This window comes from Cheilinus undulatus, linkage group 9, assembly GCF_018320785.1.
Source record: "Cheilinus undulatus linkage group 9, ASM1832078v1, whole genome shotgun sequence".
NCBI lineage: Eukaryota > Metazoa > Chordata > Actinopteri > Labriformes > Labridae > Cheilinus > Cheilinus undulatus.
Genome location: NC_054873.1, coordinates 20,043,575 through 20,058,469, shown reverse-complemented (window position 1 = coordinate 20,058,469; position 14,895 = coordinate 20,043,575). Strand labels below are relative to the sequence as shown.

General features: G+C 41.8%; 1 protein-coding gene across 1 annotated transcript in view; it reads right to left on the bottom strand.

The window, feature by feature from the left end:
• The window catches only part of tspan18b (tetraspanin 18b), a 59,192-nt gene extending 45,112 nt beyond the window's left edge, over positions 1–14,080 (bottom strand). Inside the window, exon 1 of the mRNA XM_041794880.1 lies at positions 13,769–14,080. The gene's annotated coding sequence lies outside the window, so the exon portion shown is untranslated. The remainder of the gene's footprint in view (positions 1–13,768) is intronic.
• Between the last annotated feature and the right edge of the window lie 815 nt (positions 14,081–14,895).

Below are 14,895 nucleotides of genomic sequence, written 5' to 3'. Positions count from 1 at the left end.
TAAGCCTTGTTCTGTCTCACCCTGTTTTCTGAGCTTACAATGACATTAAGACATTATATTCTATTTTGTTCTTAAAAAAAGGCTGGCATCCAACTACTATATTAACACAGCTTTGCTATGTTAGCCTTTGCTTGCTAACACAGCATTAGGTAGGACGGAAACTCCCAGCTAATGAGAGCTATAAAGGGAATCTTCTTTATTTTTCAGTGATGCAATCCTATCAAAAGATTTTATTAGCATTTAGACATTGCAACTTTTCAAAGTGGTGAGTTGTTTAATTTTTACATTAGCCTTTATTATGTAATTAATCAGTTTGAAATTTCAATCTAAGTTCTAATTCATAATATGGCCAGAGTCCCTTAAAATTAAAACTGGTTATTGTCTTTTCTCTACATTTAAATGACTTGCAACCAAACAGCATTCCCACACTGAGCATGGCATCAGAGAAAAAATGGCCACTGTATATGTGGTCATTTGGTTTAATGGCTCCATAATAAAAGTTTAGCACCCCTTTTCTCTATTTTTCAAACATATGTGGTTTAATGATGTAATTGTGGGGAATAAAATGAATGACACTAAATAAATGCTGTCTGAAAGTCTGACATAAATAGCACACCTGTATAAAACTCAATCCCAAGAAGACTTAATGTGGCGTAACCTCAGGTGAGATAACATTACCACACCATCAATGCAAACCACAAGAGAGGCTCTGTACGCAAACAGACAGATGGCTCTCAACTCACACCTCCACACGTTTCTACGCTCTAAAGATTTTCAGTTCCTGTTCTTTAACAAGCTGGGCTGAAACACGAGCGTTTATCTGGGAGGCTTGTGATCCTGGCAGGAGATGCATCATTAGCTGGCCCTTCCCCCCAAGTTTTCTCAGGTAGAAGCTGAAACCTGCTGGGGTTTTTTTTTCTAAATCAAACACTGATCTGTCCCCCCCATGCTATGGAGGCTGACAAGGAGCCCGTATGTCTGATAGACCGTTGGTGAGGCTGGCCCTGTGGGAGGGACTGTAACTCTGCTGTTATTCCACAGCAGCTGCAGGGAGCAGCGCTGCGGACAAGGTGTGTGGGCTTCAAAGGCAACCAGCCGAGCAGAAAGAAACATGCCGGGGCTTTTTAAAAAGGTGCTTACTCTCGTACTGGAATTATATTTGAATACAAATGCACATAATCAGAATGCAGAAAGGGGGAAGGAGAATCACATCACCCCAATTAAGTCTATTAGAATTTAAACATTTATTTCCAAGTCAAAATCAGATAAGAAATCTCTGCTTAGCTAAGGTTTTTCTGCACCACCCTGAAACATTTAGCTTTGATTCAAACAGACATAAAATCTATATAAAGTAAATATAAAGCAATCCTATTTCCAGCTGAGTTCTGCCAGCTGCATGGCTGTGTGTGTGGGGCCGCTTTATGTGCATTTGTGTTTGTGTATTTTGAGGTTTGTTCGGTTATCACTGACTGGAACGGCAAAGTGTTATTAGCTGACTGGGACGCAAACCCAAATCAAGCTCAAAATAAATCTCTCAGTGCAGCTCTATAATTCAGCCACACTGGAAAAGCTGGGACAGCAAACAAGTCTGCGTCACATAAACCAACCAACAGTTCTGCATGTGTATATAAAACTGATTTAATAGGACCCTCTTGGCTTCATACCATGCCTCCCAATCACAACCCAACCAGGAGAAAGTGAGCTAATGAGCTAACATCCAAGCTCCGACACCTGACATGCATTTAATTTGTTGAAAATGATAATAGGCTAATTATCTGGGTCATCATTAACAAGCTGCTGTCCATCCCTACCATAACTTGTGTGCTCTTAATAACCTAATCATTTTGTGGTTAGAGCAAATGTGTGTTTGTTTTGTGGGTAACAATTATCATATTATACTATGCAGCCCATCACCACTTGTTAAAAATAAACAGGATATTTAGAGGCTCATCCCCTTAAGGCTGGGGAAATAAAAATGCAGAGCTGAATATGTAATGAAATAGGACACATTAGGAGAAGCCCTCTTGACTAATGAGGGTATTCTTGTAAAGCTATATGCCTCTTATTCCAGTAACAGTGGATGGAAAGAGCAGCAGGACTCAATGAAGAGACATGGGAATAAAGAAGAGAGAGAGGGGTGGCGGGTTGAGGCACAGCCGTGGCTGGAGCAACAGTAAAAGAGAAAGACCAGAAGCTGGGAGAGAGTCCCATTTCATCTGAAAAATGCCTGAGTCAGGAGACGAAAGAACCATTAGAACCAATGAGTCACAGGGAGAGGCTGCAAAAACAGATCTGGGTCGAGCTCGGCTCACAGTGCCATCAACGAATAAACAGCCAAAGATGAGCACAGAGAGGAAAATTAAGCACATGGTAGTATATGGTACCTGTGTGCATCAATGTTAGCCAAGACCTGCATAGGTACATGTACGTCCCAGAGGGTTTTTAAGGACTGCTACTAATTCTGTCACCAATAAGCTTAGGTCTGGATCTGGAAAGGATAGACAATATTACTGGTCTTCCTGTGTAACCAGTCATACCTGAATTACTAATAATAGACATCCGGTCAAAGATTTCCTTTTCCTTCACTACTCATTGTTTAAATTTTGACTTTCTGCATGAGACACAGGAATGGAGCTATTGTTGGGAGACAGCATCCAAGACCAGATTGCTATCTGCTCTTCTATGTATATTTAGAAAAAGATTAATTCTAGTCAGACTAAAGCCAGTGCAGAGTTTATATAACAGAATTCCGTTTTGGCAAATAGCTTTGACCCCATTTTTTTTGTCTCACACAACGTGATGAACCCTGTGCTACCAAAGGCCAGACAGTGGTCGGACGCTGGTTTGGCTCGGGTGGGAAAGCAGGCGCCCATGCAGAGACTTTATTCCTTTACGCACTGGTCGCCGGATCAATTTCCTGGTCTTGGCGCATGTTTGGCACATGTCTTCTCTCTCTCCATGTTTCCTGTCTCTCTTCAGCTGTCCTATCAAATACAGGCAAAACCCAAAAATTCATCTTAAGAGAAAAAAAAATTCAGACAACAGAACACTTAAAAACCACAAATCTTTTGATTTTTAGTACACCTTAGACTCTGACTATAAATCTATATGTTTTTCTGTGCCCTTGTGCTTAATGATCATCATAATCATCAATCTATTTCATGTTTGATTTCTAACAAATTTATCATCAGAACAGGGGGTCAAAGATTTCAATACAAGTTAAAACCAGAAATTTTGGGTCTTTGCCCAGAAAGTTGGCTCTTAAAATCACATTAAATAGCCATATTTAAGAACTTGTACACAAAATAGAGCATCATTGAATACATATAGTACTCCTCCTAAAAATTCAACAAGAAATGATACACTGTGAGACATTCAGTGACCATTTCTGGAGCTATGAAATATCCTCTAAATCATATGCTGCTGATTGTTATTTGCACAATATGGCATTGGGCTGCATGGCAGCTTCAGCGCAGGGGTTTGCACTGTTGCCTCACATCACGGTCAGGGCCTCTATGTGTGGAGTTTGCATGTTCTCCCCCCTGTGCATGCGTGGTTTCTCTCTGTGTACTCTGTCTTCCTCCCACCAGCAAACACATGCTTGTTAGGTTAACTGGTGACGCTGAGAGTGCCTGGCTGTTTGTCCCTGTATGTCAGCCCTGTGATTGACTGGTGACCAGTATAGGGTGTTCCCTGCCTCTCGCCAAAAGACAGCTGGGATAGGCTACAGCCTATAGCCTACAGAACTTATCCTCGAACACCCTATCTTTGTCTTTATTCTTTCACTGAGGCCAAGTTTATAAAAGAATAACATTAATGATATTTAAATGAGGCTAATTGCAATCACAGGGTATTTAAATTAGATGTATATTTCCTAAACAAAATACAACCACACTTCTACAAACTATGAGATAGAATCTGTCCATTGTGCTGCTTTACATCTGAGTAGTAAAGCATTACAGCAATATTCAGTATGCCTGTCAGCACAGGCCCATGACAATAATATGACAACATTATAAATAATTAAAAGTTGAACTGACAAGCAATTCTCGTGCAGAGTAGCAAGAGTGACAATGTTGAATCATTTATTTGGCTAACAGCAAACATCCTTTGTTTGCGTACATGCAGACCAGTGGTGTAGTGGTTCCTGCAAAAGTAGGTCCACTCTAAATCGATGGCCCCCTGTCTAAAGGAACCAGTCAGGCAAAGGATCCCGTGTTATAGATTGCTCCTGCATATTCTGCTGCTTGAGTTCAGGTGGTAAGGGTCATTATGAAATTATGATGAGGGGAAAAAACTGATAGAAAGGAACACTCTGAGCTCCATTGTGTTGCCATAAATCCAGAGAACTACAAAGTATGATGCCTCTGATTGGCTATATTCTCACCCAACCAACCAAACAATAAAGGCAAAAACAAGAGGGCTACCAGCCAGTTAGAGACTGAGTAAAGCGGGTTATGCCTTTGCTATACTGGGGAAAAAAGAATTTTCAGCACAGTACTAAATGATGTGCATTAGAAGGATTTCGAAAGTTGATATACTCTGTAGCAAAAGTTTTCCAACTGGTGGGTTGCAAGTGAAAAAAATGGTGGCAAAAGTCTATAAATACTGAAGCCCTCAATGGACATAATTCAGAGGTTTTATATCATTCTGTCGGTCACAATGATGGGCAATTTCACAGTTTTTTTCTATATTTTAAATGATTTATCTCAATTTCTAAGAATGACATCTCCTCTTTCCCCATGATAACAAGGCAATTCTTCAAAATGCCACAAAGAAAGTAGACGTTATCACAGGAAAATGGAATGAAATGTGTTTTTTTTTTTTGTCCTGTCTCTTTGCTTGGTTGTATGTTTGTTCAATCTAAGGTCCAAACTGGAATTTTTTATGACATTTTCAGTATTTGGGTCATGATTTGTCATTACAGAGACTGTGGTGGGTCCTGTGGCTCCACCAGAGAACTGCTGCTCTATTGACAAAAAATAAGAGGGTATACCTGCAAACACCCTGCACTACACCAATGACGCAGACCAAAAAGCATGTTCCAGCCCTAAAACGATGTCAACTAAGATGCACTAGATGATTTTTAAATACGAAACGATTTTAAAACCGTGGGAGACCACAGACTTAAGGACAATTTCCAAAGATTTTTCATCTTTAACCCCTTAAAGCCTGACAACACACATTATAGCCAGAAAATTCTAATTTTTTGGAAATGAAGTGTTCATTTAACTTTCAACTGAAATTTAAAAAAATCAAAATTTCCATAAAATTTAACAATTATATTTTTAGTATCTCATTTTATTCACTAGGTGTTTTTGGTAACTGATAATTCACTTGAGGGCATTTTTATCATTTATCAGATTGTATTCATACGTTTTTTGAGTAATTTGTTGAGCATATTGATAAGATAGAGGTATCACAAAAGTATGTATCAAATATGACACAACAGGCATTAAGGGGTTAATCCTCTGAACGCACACAGTAGACGACTCAGCCAGACTGTGAGATCACTGGAGACTACACACCTGCCGACCTGCCTACGACCTCGCGTGATCACGTGACTTCAGAAAAAAAACACGGATGTCTGTCGATACTGTCTTGCTGTCTCTCCACAACAGAGTGTCCTGGCATGCGTTACAGGTGCAGCAACAATCATAAAACAAGGGAAAGACTCAGGACGAAATCCTGGCTGGAATTAAGGTACCGTTGTGTTTATGGTTGTGAGCGGTGAAAGTAGGTATGGTCTGTCTGGTGACGCTACGTGTGCTGGCTCTCATTGGTTGTTGTGGGTACTCCATCAGTGGCACTACGACCTAGAATCGTAAATATCAGACATGTTTGATATTTATGATGCAGAGTTTGGGAGGCTACGCAATTTGGAGCAGTAAATGAATCGTGACACCACACACATGCAGACTACTCAGACAAATAATTGTTTGTGTCGAGGCTCCAGTCAGTATATGCCCCCACAACCATTGGGGGAGGCAAATCTTGCCCCAAATCAGGCTTAAAATCCTGTAGTGTGTGGCTGGCCTTAGACTATCTACTCCTTAAACACAGACTCCAATGCTTTTATTTTTTTCCTTCAGGGTTTATAATAATGTACAATCCTCCATTTGTGCTGAAAAATGATTCCTCTCATCACTGAGTTTTTCAGTGTCCCCTAACAGGAACTGAAAAGAGAGGCAAGTCGCACAAGAGTTCTTTATCTATGAAAATGTTTAAATAGGCAAAAAAATACCATTTACAGTGAAAGGCTCCAGTGTGTGACAGTGAGAGTGGAAAACAATCACATACACATGAAACAAGCTCTTCTTCCCTGGTGCTACTTGATTAGCACCCAGCTTCCTCTTACCACGAGTGCCAACACTGAGCTCTATGTGAGTCAACCCAGCGCTATTGTGTGAAATTATAAAGAAATTGTTGTTCATCTGGCAAAGAAAGAACAAATACATTCATTTTACACACAGGAAGCAAAGAGCTGTGTGGTGCTCATTCATAGCCTTTGTTCATATGCTTACAGGCTGCAGTGTGCTTAAACTTCTGCATCATTCAGTGGATCAGAGTTTCTGCAGGCTCTCTAAAGCCGGGCAGGTAATCTCCCTGTGTCATATACCTATCAGTGTGCCAGATTCCCCAGCCAACCTAAGCCCCTCTCTGAGCTTTGACTACATCTGTGGAGGTGGTGAAGAAACCTTCAGGCAAAGGCACAGGGATTTACTGAGTGTCCCCGCTCTGTGTAAAGACCAGCAGGTATCCAACTGCAGCCTTTAATGGACATCTGAGTGACACGGTTTATTAGTTCTAAAAACATTATGCAGAGGAAAAGATGGCTGGAGGGATTTCTAGATGGATGTGATTTGAACATCCTGAAACGAGGTGCTGAGTGAGCCCTCATCCACCGAGCTGTGAGCCTCATTGGAGAGAGCCAGCTATCTGCAGAGCCCAGCTTGTCAAATACATACCTTTTACCTCATTACCTGCTCAGCATAGCCATTATGTAGGGAAATAGGGTGAACGCAAGATAAGCACAAAGAATTCTTAGGTCAAGCACAAACAGCCGGCCTGCTTCCTCCTGATAAAAAAGGAAGCATCAGCGGAGAGAGGCCCCTCAGCTTCCTGCTCTCTGTGAACTCCCAGGCTGCCAGCTGCCCCACTCTTAGGTCATTCCATGCTTCCTGGCCTAGTGGAGACACGCAAGGTCCAAAGGAATGTGTGGATGTGAGCAAATTACTGGATTATGCAGCATTTCCCTTGTGCTCATGTAGACCCAAGTGGGCAAAAGCTGATCAAAAGCTTGAGCCAGACACAAGTGGGATTTTCAAGACTGACAGTGATACAGTGGGAAATATATCCACCAATAACCAGCAGATATGAAAAGCAATAGCCCATTCTTTGTGGGCTGTGCACTGACTATGCCTTGTTGAGACTAATGTTGTAAAATTTTTGATACTTCTATATTTGGCAAAAAGCAACTTGAAATGCACAGATACATGGCTGTAACATTAGTATCTGGTTTAACATATATCATAAGATATATTATAATGTCAAATATCAGCCCTTTGGGCAGACATCTTCCATCCATAAATACTGCGAACCATTATCAGTAGAAACCAATTGTGCCATATCTAATTTCTGATTTAAGGAGGAGATTTATTATTATGCAGAAGAAGTTACTTGTTGGACAAAATCTGATCTGTTTTCTTGGTCAAACATGAGAGAAAACGTTGGCATGGTGAGTCTTACACCTTTTGATGAGTCCTTTTGATGTCTCTTGAAGATGTGAAAGTTATCCTAATGAAGAGTATAACTTGCACAAATAGAGAACGTTTCAGTGCTGAGCCATTTAGAAAGTGTTTGTGCAATTTCGTAAGCTTGAAAAACTTTGCTTTTAATTGCTGGTCAGAAATAAATCAATATTGGATGCCGAGGACCTCTATTTTTGTTGCAATGGTATCAAACTGGGTACCTACAATGTCTGATTCTTTTCTTGCAATCTATCAAAGTTTAAAATTTTACTATGATTTCAATTAATCTTATGTCAACATGGCAAATCCTCTCAGAGAGCTGCTTTCTTAAACATAAATCAGACATTGGTGCATATTGAACGTAAATGTGCAAAAAGTGATTTATCTGTGATTGTCCTATGGATAAATATTTGCCTACCGATCCATCATGTGCAATTTGAACACAGCCAAAACCGAGTGTTGAATTTTCAGTGTTAGACATCTCCAAGCTGAAAGGAAATGAAACAATGTTGTATTAAAGTTGAGTTAAATTATTAACACTTTCTGTAGTGTCATTTAAATCAGAACCCATGAGATTTATATAAACTTATAAAGTGTAACATTTAACACAATGGGAGTTAAATGAACTCTGATGATTGTGCTGTGAAACTGGGTTAATGCTTAACAAAAGAGGCTAGCAAATGGCTGACACAGTTTATGTTAGTCATTTATAGCCGTATAACCATTTGTAGTTGCTGTACTGTCTTTAAAACTGTACATCAACGATAAATATTGAGTTAGATCAGGAGAATAGGTGCTGTTGAAGACTAAAACTCTGATTACAGTCACCATACTAAGCTGTTGTCTTTAACAAATACATCAAAAAGAATATCTACTGAGAGTAACATATTGGTGCATACTGAACAGATGTGCATCACCAATGATGCATCTGTGATAGAGTTAATACTTATGCAAACATTCAAGTGTCAACACAGCGGTCCATCTAAATATGACGTACTTCTCAATAATCCCTGCTAGCATTAATGTTGCTGCAGGCAAAGCTTCACCTCCTCCACCCCAGCCTCCTCCTTCATAGCTCAAAGCTTGTTGCATCCTCATATTCAGATTCATGCTACTATGGATAAACTGCTTCTAAAAAAAATATTGTTTTCATTACACATTTTCATAATTGTATCTGTCCATATGGGAGTTTTTAGCTATGCCCTCCCTGGAAAGTCAAAGTATGCTGCTTGACTAACCCAGGGAGCATCTTTAAGCAGATTCTGTTATGGTCTGAGTTTATTGTGCATTTACTTCAGTTTTGGTCAAGAAAGTTTCTGTTGTGCCTTGGATGTTCTTCTCCTGTTGTCTCCTCAGCAGTGCAGGCTGTGGCTGGGGGTTGTAGCTGACCTACTTTCTGGCTGAGTGCAGCGGGACACACCTGATGTCACTCTCCAATAAACTCACCTCTCCATAAAGACCAGCTCAGCCTCTACTACTCTGCCAGATAATTCCACCTTGTTCAGTAGTGCCAGTCTCAGTCTCTCCAGGTGAAAGTCTTCTAGTAGTTTGTTACTAAAGGATCCATTCTGGTCATCTTTTCTTTTGTGTTTTTCCAGATTGGTCCCTCGCTGCCTCAATCGCTCCAGGCTTCAGTACGGTGGTCAGCCAGCCTCCAGCAGCCACAGCCTGGAGGGATTTTTTAGTATTGTGCATTCTTTTTTGTGTCTCTAGAAAGGCAATAAAAGAACTGTTTTGAACTCTTAGAAGTCTCCTGCTTTTCTGGGTCCAGCTGAACACTTAGGCCTTAACAGAATTATCTGGCCCAACATGGACCCAGCGGAGTCAGAACAATTTAAGCAGGCTTTGTCAAATCAAGGAGTCATGTTGGGACAACTCGACTCCACTCTGAAACTTGTTATGACCAATCTCCAGCGACTAGCCACCAGCATGACTCAGCTCGGCAGAAAGATGGATTCCATTGGCACCCAACTCTCCACCCTGACCTCACCTAGAGATCCACCACCTCTACCGCCAGCGGTTAAGCCCGCTATAACACCACCAGCCGTGCCTCGAGAGCCCCACATCTAACACCTGCTAGGTACTCAGGTAATCTAGGGACATGTGCTCAGTTTCTGCATCCGTGCTAATTAATGTTTAGCCAACAGCCACTCACCTATGCCACAGACCAAGCTAAAACTGCATTTATTATGAGTTTGCTTACTGATCAAGCCTCAGCCTGGGCATTAGCTATTTCCACCCACACCCCAGATTTATGCTCTGATTACATTCAATTTGCACAGGAAATGGAAAAAGTTTTTGATCATCCTGTTAAAGGGAAAGAAGCTACACTCCAGTGCCACCAGATTGGACTCTGCTCCACCAACTCTGGTGGTCCTTGACAAGCCCATGCAGTTAGGTCAGGCCAAGCTGACCCCTGAGGAAAGACAACGAGACTAAATAACCACTTTTGCATTTACTGTGCCAAAAAGGGGCATTACCTTGCCCAATGCCCAGCAGGGCCAAAAGGCCAGGCTCAATGGCAGGCAGGGGTGCGCTGGTGAGCCGAACTTCCTCAACTTCTCCTCCTAAGGAATAACTTACAGCAGTGGCTGTCGAACGTTTTTTGCCCAAGGCACGTCTAAGATCAGGGCAAAATCTCAAGGCATGCTTTACAGTATGTGAACTGTTATTATGAAGTGAAACCTCAACTAGGTGAGCAGGACAGGAAGGAGTTTCTGTTATCCTGCTTATAACTTGGCTAGCTACTTAGCCTACTTGGAAAATCAATAACTTGAAACTAAATATTGATTTGGTAATTATTTATTGATTTCAAAATGATTTATTTCTTCCTCTAAACAAACAGTCCTTTGGAATCTGCAGCCAGGGCTCCTCCAGGTACCATAGTAACTGTTGACTGTAGTGTTCATTAATCACATTAAACTGAACTGCCAGTCTGCAGGCTTTCTCTCTTCCATTAGACCAGTTTTGAAAATACTGCAGTATGCAGTACTGTAGTTAGGTGTGTACTTCACATGTGATCTGTCATAACACACAGCTTTTTTGGTATTTTATCCTCTTTCCACCGCTGTTGTTCTTTCACATCTCCTTTTCCCACAGAACAACATCAAATCTGCTTCTGCTGATTGATATGATTGCAGTTAGTGCTCAAGAGTCTGTGATAAGAGCCACTTCCCCAGCAACCATCTACATTACTTAGTAATGGTGTACTTCTCAACGACAGTGATCCATCGAGGGACAGGTGGCAGACCGTTGCTATAAGTAACTGGCCAATCAGAATTTATTATTCATTTAACACAGTCATGTGTGAAAAAAATTTGATGTGTGTGTTTTCCTCCATTAAAGAGTAGAGGAATACAAAAAACTGGCTTTAGTAAGTCACAAAAGCAGGCTGCTTTGTAGGGCAGCAGAGTTTTTGATATGGCATGACCTTTAGCAAAACCGACCCCAGTGTTCAGTCATGAAACATTCTCAAAAAGATGACACAGACGCACACCTTCATGGCTGTTTAACAGCTGATAAAAACACTACACCTTTCCAAGAGTAAATTATTTCTGCCAGCTGAAAAGCAAATTTCATTTTCTCTTGTCTCCTGACAACAAAGATGCTGAACCCATTACTGGCTGAGGCCTCTGCATCACACACATTAAATGAAGGGTCCTCTAGCAATCGAAAAAAGCAATTTTCTCATTGAGCCAATAGATACTCCATTTAGTTCCGGGCTCTCTACGGACCGCTGCTGCTGTAGCAGTGGGGCTGATACAGGAGAAAGCGAGCATGGAGTGATGACCCAGTCGTGTTTCCCCCCTCCCCACCTCTCTGCATAGCTGCTCCGAACCCATCGATACGGATACAGCCGTGCCTGGCAGGCTGGATGAAGCAGGGGGGGATGTGAGGAGGAAGAAGGAGGAAGATGGGGGAAAGAGGAAGAAAGGAATAATAGATGAGATGATACAGGGGGAGACAGACAGAGGAGGTGGATGTGAAATCAGGGCTGGTGACTGAATGACATGGCCAAAAAAGGCAGGAGAAGCCTAATTTGCTGGCACATCAGCCAACATTAAGGAAAGAGTGAAAGTGTGAGAGGGGAGAGGAAATCTGAGGCAGGCATCCAACCATGTGGAACCACAGATTGATTAATTTCAGGTCTTTAATGAGCACTGCTCTGCCAGGCCAGGCGGCATCAAGTCAGTCACCCCGTGTCTCTCTGCAGGAGCTGCCATACACTGAAATTCTCACTTTTCTGTCTCTGCCAAGGACAGTGAACTCAGCAAACACACATACACACATACACTCTCTCTCTCATTCCCTTTCCTGTCTATTTGTTTGTGCTCTTTGGTCTCGGTGCTCTGCCGATGTGTGATTAAGAGCAACACATTATCAGAGGCCCGATTAAAATGAGCGAACTGATCACCAGCGGCAAGTCTCACACCAGGTGCTCCGTGTCTGTGGGCGGAATAAATACCAGCTTGCCTCAGGAGGAGATGTGCACTCAAACAGGCTGCCTCATAATTGCTATCCTCTGCATTGTTGCTGCTAACCTTTATCCTCTGTGTAATTTACACTGTAGCTTGACAAAACCCTGTTTGCATTTGTACTTCTGTATCCCACGGACCTCACTTGTGTGTCTGCGTCTGAGCACCAAAACTATTTCCCAACACTCATGTGAATCAAGCCGAGGAGAGAAAGGCTTCAGGCGGGGTTTAGTCATCCGTGCTGGCAGCTGCTCCAAAAGCATCAATACTACTGTTTCTTTAGCTTTTTTTTCCCTCTCTCTCTCTCGCTGTACAAGACAAATGTTCACCCACAACACGGAGAACAAACACGCCTCTGTTTCCATTTTCTCTATAAATTGTTCCCTCCTGATCATTAGGGGTCTAAGGGGCAAAAAAGAGGGTGGAAACAGTCAGGAAAGAGACAAGTAATGAGTAAATCTTGACATGATGCAGCAGTGAATCTGCTCATTAATCATGACAGGAGATTGTCATTTGTGATTCGTCTCTTCTCTCCTCAGCTTCAGGGAGAGCCAGAGTGAGTGAGACTTTAACTTGAGGCAAGAAAATCCAGCACTCACCTTGAATGTGGTGTGTCTTAATGGGTCCCTTGGAGCCAATCTCCTCAACCTGATTATAACCTGATTTCCAGCTGTTACTGTAACCACAAAATACTTGAGCGAGTCCAAACTTTCTACTCTGAATCTGCACCTTCCTCCAGCTGAACTTTTAGGTGATGACATCAAAGTTGAACTGGCTTAAAAGTCACGTGCTCTGCTTGTTATCAGTGCCCTGTTGAGTTCTCTTGAATGTGTCATATTTGCTTCATTGGAGATCAGACAGACAGAGAGAGAAGGATGAGGTGGTTTTGGAAGATGTATCAGCGTGATTAATGCAAACTGACAGTGAACTCCTGCCCTACAGCAAAGGTAGCGCCGTCAGAGACATCCATCTGGTGGTGACCCCATACATCCCTGCAGACAGACCTCCTCCTTCTCGGTTATGGCTGGAGCCCCGTGGGAAGGATGCCAGCTTGGAGAGCTGACACACATCACTCTGGGTTTCCCCCTGATATCATGTTTCTCATATAACCCACTATTATCTGTGGACTACATTATTAAGCACATTTCACCCATTGATTCAAGGCACCAGAGGGTACTCAATGGTTGTGCACAAGTCTGAAAGAAAACAACACCGTCATGACCGGAGGTAAACTCAAGTCTGCATGCTTTAACAGGCGAATAAACGACTTAAACAACCGCTCCCCGGCAAAGCGTCAGTTTTTGACGCTTTGGGGACAAAGATTTTCCTGAAGCCCTTTTGAAGAGGATTTTTAACTTGCAGAAACAAAGTGAGCAGCAATCAAACACCGAGCACATCTCCCACTAGATACGCTGTTGTAAATTAAGCGCAACGAGACATTCGCAGAAACCAACAAGGGAGCGCCATACCAGCATCGCCACTCATTTTAACACCAAAATGAAAGTTTGATACACTTCTGGTAAGCAGCGGGATGTTTCTTACCTCAAAGCGCAGCTCTGTCCTGAAATCTCTGCCTGTGACACGCTCTTCCCCCGCAGAAATGTCTCTTACCAACCGGTTCAGGAACCTTAGGAGTGTTGAAGGTAAAATCAAACAAATAGAGCCGATCGGTGTGGTCGTCCTCGGAGGTGAACTGTGCCCGGCAGCGTCCAGCTATTAAAATCCACCGCTCCGAGGTGTGCGATCCCAGTTTGGAGAAGTGAGCCGTGCTAAGAGGAGAGATTGGTATGCAAACAGTTTCTGAAGTCACTGAAAGCTGAGCGGCTCATCCAGAAGCCTGCTCCGCTCCGGAGGGCGGAGACTCTCCTCTGAATGTGCACGCCTCCGGTTTACCGCCTCTGTTGTTATGCCTGAAGTAGGCTAATTAGAGAGATAGTAGAGTACCATGGGGGTGTAACGGTACAGAAAAATTTCGGTTCGATACGTACCTCGGGTTTGAAGTCACGGTTCGGTACGTTTTCGGTACCGAAATTGAAGCGAATAAATAAAATTTATTTATTTACTTTTTAAAAAAATAAATTGTATTAAAATAAATAGGCTGAATAAATTACATTTAGATTATAAATAATGCTGCGACCTCCTCCCAAAAGTTCTTCAATGATTAAAATATTAATAAATAAATATATTTTTGAATTATAAGGTTTTTTTAAAATTAAACATGCCTATACTGAAGTTATTTAGTGTCTCAAATCGCAGCTTAAATACTTCAAATACGAGCAGCACAGCACTGCCGTTTTGCACTAACAGGAAAGGACGGTTTAACTGTCTGTTTTCTTCTACTTCTATTTGATAGCAAGTTAGAAATAGATGTTAGGCTATTATGAAAGAAATTTGGCTATTTTTACTCACATTTAGATTAATGTAACTCGTTTTTTTTATGGTAACAGTAGCAGTCCCTTAAAAAATGAATTCATTGGCTTGTTTCTTGATGGAAATATGCTGCCATTGCTAAGAACACTTAAGCTAGCCAGTGAATGCTAACATTAGCTTGCGTGCTAGCTTGCTAACAGTACAATGTCAAGAGACGATCTGGCTGAAGACTGTTCATTTCAGACGCCGTCTATTTCAAAAAGAAATTCATGCTAAAACTTTCAGAAATAAATTGTATT